This window comes from Gekko japonicus, unplaced genomic scaffold (assembly GCF_001447785.1).
Source record: "Gekko japonicus isolate JY-2015 unplaced genomic scaffold, Gekko_japonicus_V1.1 scaffold5027, whole genome shotgun sequence".
In the NCBI taxonomy this organism is placed as follows: Eukaryota; Metazoa; Chordata; class Lepidosauria; order Squamata; family Gekkonidae; genus Gekko; species Gekko japonicus.
The window spans coordinates 1-8,061 of record NW_015166588.1 but is presented as its reverse complement, the minus strand read 5'-3'; positions in this window follow the sequence as shown (position 1 = coordinate 8,061).

Below are 8,061 nucleotides of genomic sequence, written 5' to 3'. Positions count from 1 at the left end.
AGGTGCTCCCCCCCCCCCCCACAGTGTTGCGGTTTTTCTCACCTCAGTTTCCTGCACTTCCCATTTCTCCACCTGAACCACCAGCAGGGGTCATTTCGTAGAAAAAGAGGTGAAGGAGCTCATTAGCATAACTTATTTGCTTATGCCACACCCACTGGCCTCACCAGAAGTGTGTCAGAAGGCGACACCCACCGCTCAGGCTCCACTGGACAGTTTTGGATTGCTAGCTATTTGGGGGGGGGGGGGGGGAGGATGTGCAGATCTGTCCTCGCAGAGGGGGGAGAGCTTGTACCTGAATAAAACTTGGTCTTAAACGTGCCACTGGACTGTTTTGGATTGCTAGCTACTTGGGGGGGGGGGGCGTGCAGATCTGTCCTCACAGAGGAGGGAGAGCTTGTACCTGAATAAAACTTGGTCTTAAAGGTGCCACTGGACTCCTTTGGATTGCTATGGGGGAGGGGCTCTGCAACTTACCTGGCTGCTTCTTGCTCTGACTGAGGCTGCTGGGAGCAGGGGGCGGGGCTTGTTGCATGTGCCCGCCCCCTGGGCTCTTTACTGCCGGAGCTCCGCTCCACTGCGCTCCTGCAGGAAAGGACCCCTGACCACCAGAGGGCTTTTTTAAAAATGGTGCACAATTGCATGAAGTTAAAATTAGGGCTGTACACTTCCTAAAGGTTTATTTTTAATGATGTTTTGGGTTTTTCAGCAGGGCATGGTTTTTTGTGCAAGTTTGGGGTTATTGATACCTCCATGGAAATCTTTGTTGGGGCGGGTATTTTTTCGCATCCAGGAATATCAGCACCCCCCCAATCATATCTTTTTAAAAAATGAAATTAAAACATAATTCTTGGTGTACTGTCTTTTCTCACCTCACAGGGTGTCTGTTGTGGGGAGGGGAAGGGAAAGGAGTTTGTAAGCCGCTCTGAGACTCCCAAGTGAAGGGCGGGGTATAAACCCAATCTCTTCTCTTCCTCTTCTTCATCTCAGAAGCAGAAGGATCAGTGAAAGAGACACCCAGCTGGGTCGTGATGCCAAGGCTGCTGTGGCTCTTTAACACCGCCCCCCCCCCCCTTTAAGGGTCCTCTGTGATCGACTTGGCCTCTGGAGGGCAGCTCAACCAACCATTTGGACTTGGTGGGCAGTAGACCTGGCCTCCAGTGGAGCGGTAAAATTGTAGGATGGAAGGAGATGGGTCACAGCAGTACTGGTGCCAAAGATCAGCTAGGTCTCTCTCTCTCTGGTCCTTTCCGCACTTGGATCTCATCCCTGGTTTTATCAGAGTTTAATTTTGTCGATAAAAGATATTACTGGTTACTTGCTCCCTATGCAGGCCGACCTTATTCTCTTCAATTATTGGAATGACACACATATACCTAAACTTAGACAAGAACTCATCTCAGTTTTATTGATGGCTGCAAAGGTAGTCATTGCTGGTAGTTGGAAGTCTCCAAATAAACTGTTATTATCTTCATTGCGTTTAAAGATATGGGAATATTATGCAATGGATAAAACATCCGATGTTATTGCTAGTGCTAATTTGCCTAATAGGAAATCAAACCTTCTCTTGAAATGGTTTCCTTTTCTAGAATTTATATTTAACGTTGATTCCGCTAAATTCAAGGTTCCTCAAAAATACTATGAAGTTTTTCATTGCATGTAAACCTTTCTGAACAGCGTTTCTACATTTATTACTAACTTATCGAATTCTGCTGTTGGTATTTGTTATCACTGTATTTTGCTCTTTTTACTTAAAAAGAGTTTAACTCGTGACACCATACCTTGCATTTATCCCTGGTTATAATGGCATCTGTTTATCCCGGGACAAGGGGGCAAAATCGAGAGGGTGCAGAGGAGAGTGACGAGGATGATCAGGGGTCTGGAGACTGAGCCCTACGAGGAAAGGCTGGTGGACCTGAGAATGTTTAGTATGGAGAAGAGGAGATTGAGGGAGGGGGGACATGATTGCTCTCCTTAAATATTTGAAAGGATGATTCTATGAAGTATGGGGAGAAACCGGAGTGACTTCAATGTAATGTGGAAATAAAAAATACCCCAAGATAATTACAGGGGTGAACTCAAGTGTAGTGTAGAATGTAAGTTCAGGGACGGGGTTGAACCAGGATTTAAAGTCTCTCTCTCTCTCTACTACGGGAACTACTACGGGAGGTAGTAGTTCCGCTCTGTTCTGCTATGGTTAGGCCTCACCTGGAGTCCTGTGTCCAGTTTTGGGCACCACATTTTAGGGAGGATGTTGACAAGCTCGAGTGTGTCCAGAAGAGGGCAACCAGGATGGAGAGAGGGTTGGAATCCAAGTCTTACGAGGAAAGGCTGAAAGAGTTGGGTCTGTTTAGCCTGAAAAAGAGAAGGCTTAGAGGGGACACGATGGCAGTCTTCAAGTATTTGAAGGGCTGTCATGTTGAAGATGGAGCAGATCTATTCTCTCTTGCTCCGGATTGCAAGACTAGGTCTAATGGGTGGAAATTACAAGGGAGTCATTACAGGCTAAATATCAGGAGAAACTTCCTAACTGTAAGGGTGGTTGAGCAGTGGAACAGTCTGCCTCTGGAGGTGGTGGATGCTCTGCTGGACGTTTTCAAGCGGAGGCTGGACGACCATCTTTTGTGTATGATGTAGGTATGTAGGGGTATCTTTCGGCTATGCTCCTGCAGAGTGCAGGGGGTTGGACTAGATGACCTGTAAGGTACCTTCCAACTCTAACATTCTATGATTCTATGATTCTAAACTGTTTTGAGTGCCAAGTGGGGAGAAAAGCAGGGTGTAAATAAATACACGCAAATAAATGCAAATGCAAGCTGTCGGGGCTCTGGATGCGTGAAGGAGTCACTGTGTTCCTACAGGCATGGAGACTCCATGGTTCTGCTCAGATTTCCAGGGCTGGTCAGAAAACGTTTCCATGCAACACTTCGTGGAAGCCTGACAAGAAGTATGATTCCAGGCCTTAATTTCGTTATATCCGTGTCCTGATACTTATATCCACGTCCTTCTCTCTCTCCCAATGCACCACAAGTTCAATAGTTAGCAGGGAGTGGATGGAGAAAAACAGATGTAAGTTTACAAAAAGCCTGGGCGTAGAACATTACTTTGAGACGGCCCTAATGGCTAGATCTAAAAACCCATCAGATCTGCTTTTATCCACAATGGATTTAGAAGGAGACTCATGTCGAAAGGCTGGTCCGTGGAAGGAGACGAAAGCCTGAAGACCACACTCTGCCCGTGCTCAGAGACCTCTCGGATCCTGCAAGCCAGCAAATTCCGAAACTGCTTTCTAAGACTAACGTACCCTTTTCACCAATATCATCCTAACACTGTGTGCTATTAGTCTTACTTCCTTGCTTAGGTGTAACTTGATTTCATTCGGTCCCTGCCTAGCCAGAAGTAACCCAGAGCTTGGTCCCAAACTCTGAGAGGAGAGACAGGAGCGCTCTCTCGAAGTACCTGGTCTCGAAGTACCTCAAAGGCTATCACCTAAGAGGAGGGCAGGGAGCCGTTCCTGCCCGCAGCAGAGGACGGGACTCACAAGAATGGGTTTAAACTAAAGGTGGGAAGGGACCGGCTGGATATTAGAGGGTTTTTTTTCCCACAGTAAAAGCAGTTTATCAGCGGAAGGAGCTGCCTAGAGTGGTGGCGATAGTGAGCTCCCCCTCAGTAGCCGTCTTCAAGCAGCGGCTGGACAAACACTAGTCAGGGATTCTCTCTAGGCAGATCCTGCATAGAGCGGGGGGGTTGGACTAGATGGCCTCTGCGGATCCCTTCCAACTCTTACGTTTCTCTGATTCCACACTTAACTGCTACCCTGGGACAGCTTCAGGATTTTGCACTCATAGACCTGCACAGGACTTTATCTCATTTTCTGACCCCATAGTAGTAGTAGAAGAAGGAGAGATTGGATTTCTACCCTATGGCCCTTCACTACCCAAAGGTGTCTCAGAGCGGCTCACAGACTCCTTTCCCTTCCCCTCCCCACAACAGACACCCCCTGTGAGCAGTGTTCCCTCTAAACTGAGTTAGTGTGAGCTAGCTCACAGTTTTTTAGCCTCCAGCTCACACATTTCTGTCTCCGCTCAGGAAGGAGGGCTCCAGAGCAAACTAATGGATGCAGGAGCCCAATTGCTCGCTCACAACTTTAATGCCAGGAGCTCACAAAGTAGAATTTTTGCTCACAAGACTCCACGGCTTAGAGGGAACATTGCCTGTGAGGGAGGCGGGCCTGAGAGAGCTCTTGACAGAAACTGCTCTTTTTCAAGAATGACAGAACTACGGCTTGCCCAGGGTGATCCAGCCAGGTGCGAGTGGAGGGAGTGGGGGATCAAAACCGGCTCACAGACTCCTTTCCCTTCCCCTCCCCACAACAGACACCCTGTGAGCAGTGTTCCCTCTAAACTGAGTTAGTGTGAGCTAGCTCACAGTTTTTTAGCCTCCAGCTCACACATTTCTGTCTCGGCTCAGGAAGGAGGGCTCCAGAGCAAACTAATTCATGCAGGAGCCAAATCGCTCGCTCACAACTTTAATGCCAGTAGCTCACAAAGTAGAATTTTTGCTCACAGGACTCCACGGCTTAGAGGGAACATTGCCTGTGAGGGAGGCGGGGCTGAGTGAGCTCTGACAGAAACTGCTCTTTTTCAAGGACAGCTCTGACAGAACTAGGGCTTGCCCAGGGTCATCCAGCCAGGTGCAAGTCTAGGAGGCGTGGAGGAATCGAACCCGGTTCTCCCAGATTAGAGTCCAGGCACTTAGCCACTACACCAAACTGGCTCTCTAGTAGACATGTCTCCCTGTCTACCAGCACTAAGGCTTTGAGCAACCAGGTAATGAGCTCCAGGTACAGCTTCTTTTTGAGAAATCGGCTGCATCTGCGACCAAGAGCTTCCCTGGGCCAGATTCTTTCTGCTCTGACCCATTGCTCAGATAGGTGGGACACACACCCCCTCCCATGACCTTCTGCTCCGTACCCTGAGCAGTCCCATTTCGGAGACTCGCCGTGGAAGGAACGTCCTCCTGGTAGACACGGACCGTCTCCCTCCCCTCTGTCCTCATCGGCCACCTCTCCTCTTTTACCTGCTCCAGTGTCAGTAGGAGGGGAGCACCTTTCCTGGTGGCCGTGGCAGGAGGGAGTCAGGGAAATTTTTTTTAAAGAGGCTGGCAGCCGCTCACAGAGGGAGATTTAAGCTTGTTGCTGGGGAAGAAGGGAACTCCCAGCGGGACGATGCAGTCAGCCGAGGATTGCCACACTCCAGGGAGCGTGCGCACGCATGCGCAAACACACACACATACACACACCCCATGACTGCAGATAGGTGGTGCCAGTGGGGGAGAGGAGAAGAGCTAGCAGGAAGTTGCCCTGACCTGGACTGTCCAGGCGAGCCCGATCTCGTCAGATCTCGGAAAGCTAAACAGGGTCGGCCCTGGTCAGTGCTTGGATGGGAGACCGCCAAGGAGGAAGGCCAGAATCTGCCCCATGGAGGCAAGCAATGGCAAACCACCTCTGTTTCTTGCCTTGGAAACCCGACAGGGTGTCAGCAAGCTGCCAAATTTCCTTTATTTTGGTTTCCCTATGTATGCGCTTGAGTGCTTTCGCTTTCATATGTAACCCTGTTGATGCGCTTAATTGCTTCGATGCTGGAACTTGTATATCTCTCAAGGCCACAGGTGGTTGCGGCTAGATAGTTGCTTTGGTGATCTCACGGAAAACCGTGGGAAGGAGGTATGTTATGCTGCCTAGAAGCGTTATGCTCCCAGACCCGATGGCGCGCGTGGGAAGTCCCGCAATTGGGCCTTAGCTGTTTGAATGTACTATAACCGGTCATGCTCCATGCTGTTCCCCATTCCTAACAGTGATCCTGCACATGCACCTATAGCTTCAAATAAAGTAAAACCTTTTGACAAGAGTGTACTTCATTGATGCTGTGGGGACGCCTGACACAGGGTCGCCATAAGTGAGCTGCCACTCGAGGGCCCTGGCCGCCACCAGGAGGGTCAGGGACAATGCTCCCTCTAAGCGGTGGAGTCCTGTGAGCAAAAATTCTCCTTTGCGAGCTACTGGCATTCACGTTGTGAGCGAGCGATTTGGCTGCTGCATAATTTAGTTTGCTCTGGAGCGCTGTCCTTCCTGAGCGAAGACAAAAATGTGTGAGCCGGAGGCTAAAAAACTGTGAGCTAGCTCACACTAACTCAGCTTAGAGGGAACACTGGTCAGGGGGAGCAGCTTTCTGTCAGTGTCAATGGAAGGCTCCCCCCACAGCCCGAGGGCCTTCTCTCGTCTGCTACTGAACACACACAACAGGCAGCGCACTATGGGGTGCCGAGGTTATTCTTGTCCTAAGTTTAACATCTAATTGCGGCATGTTTTAGAGAGAGGGACAGAAGCGTTGCGTCTTACCAATTTCTTTGGTTCTTCCTTGCTTCAGTCTGGCCCAGTGCTAAAAGTATGCTTGTAAATATATTCCTTTTAAAAAACATTTTAAGCTTTTGATGCTGGAAGCGGGTCTCTGTATCACATGGAGCCCCCACTGCTTCGGACACACTATTATAAATGGGGGGGGGGGAAGGCAAGCAGCTGGCAACTGGCTATTCCCCCAGAGGCGCAGAAGGTATCAATCTGTCCCATGGTAGCCAGGCACTCGGCTAGTGGGAGAGACAGAGGCAAGGCCTCTGAGCTTGGAAGGGGAGCTGAAGGTCCTGATCCCTTCCGCAGGAAACCCACACATTGATCAGATGGTGGTGGCGGCTACTGGAGAGTAAAAGGGAAAAGATCCTCCAGGGAGTTGGGAACCCCTGGGAGGGCAAGGCAGAATCATAGAATCATAGAGTTGGAAGGGACCTTGCAGGTCATCTAGTCCAACCCCCTGCACTCTGCAGGAGCATAGCTGAAAGATAGCCCTACATACCTACAACATACCCAAAAGATGGTCGCCCAGCCTGCGCTTGAAAACGTCCAGCAAAGGAGCCTCCACCACCTCCTGAGGCAGTCCGTTCCACTGCTCAACCACTCTTACAGTTAGGAAGTCTCTCCTGATATTTAGCCGGTAACGACTCCCTTGTGATTCCCACCCATTAGATCTAGTCTTGCAATCCGGAGCAAGAGAGAATAGATCTGCTCCATCTTCTCCATGACGGCCCTTCAGATACTTGAAGATGGCAATCATGGGGCCTGCAGACTTCTTGCTCTTCCACTGCAGACCAACACAGCTGCCTAGCTGAAACGACCCAAATGGTTTTAAGTTTCCCTTTTCTCGCTTTGGTGTATTTTCTCAAGGGGTGTGTGTGTGTGTGTGTGTGTGTGTGTGTGTGAGAGAGAGAGAGAGAGAGAGAGAGAGAGAGAGAGAGAGAGAAGAGAGAAGAGAGAAGAGAGAAATGGCATACCACCTGGAGAGGAACGTAATCTGACTCAAACAACAAACCTGAAACTATTACAAGATTTCTGCCTGTCCTTTTAACATCACAGAGACAAGGTTAGATCTAGGGAGAGAGGAATAAGTCTTTGATATTTTTTTTCCTGCTCAGGTGCTGTAGACTTTTGCTGTTCCACTGTGTCTTCTCATGTACACATTATTTCCATATATTCTTTAAGACAAAATTTCCTGTTTCTGAAACTAGAGTCATTTGGGTCTCAGAAACAACTATCAAAGGAGCTGCGGTGGCTCAAGTGGTTAAGATGCTGAACTGCAGGCTGTGGAAGGTCGATATTTCAGCAGTTCGAGACCCATGTTGCCGCATGACGGAGTGAGCTCCCATCTCTGGCCCCAGCTCCTGCCAACCTAGCAGTTCAAAAGCAAGAAATTGCAAGTAGATAAATAGGTACGGCTTCAGTGGGAAGGGAACAGCGTTCCGTGTGCCTTGGTGTTTAGTCATGCCAGCCGCATGACCACAGAAACGTCTTCGGACAGCGCTAGCTCTTTGGCTTTGAAACGGAGATGAGCACCGCAACCCTAGAGTCGGATTCGACTGGCTTTCGAGCAAGGGAACCTTTACCTTTACTAACAACTATCAAAGTCCTATACTTTGGCTCGTGATTATCATAAATAATAATTGTGTTTTGGGGTG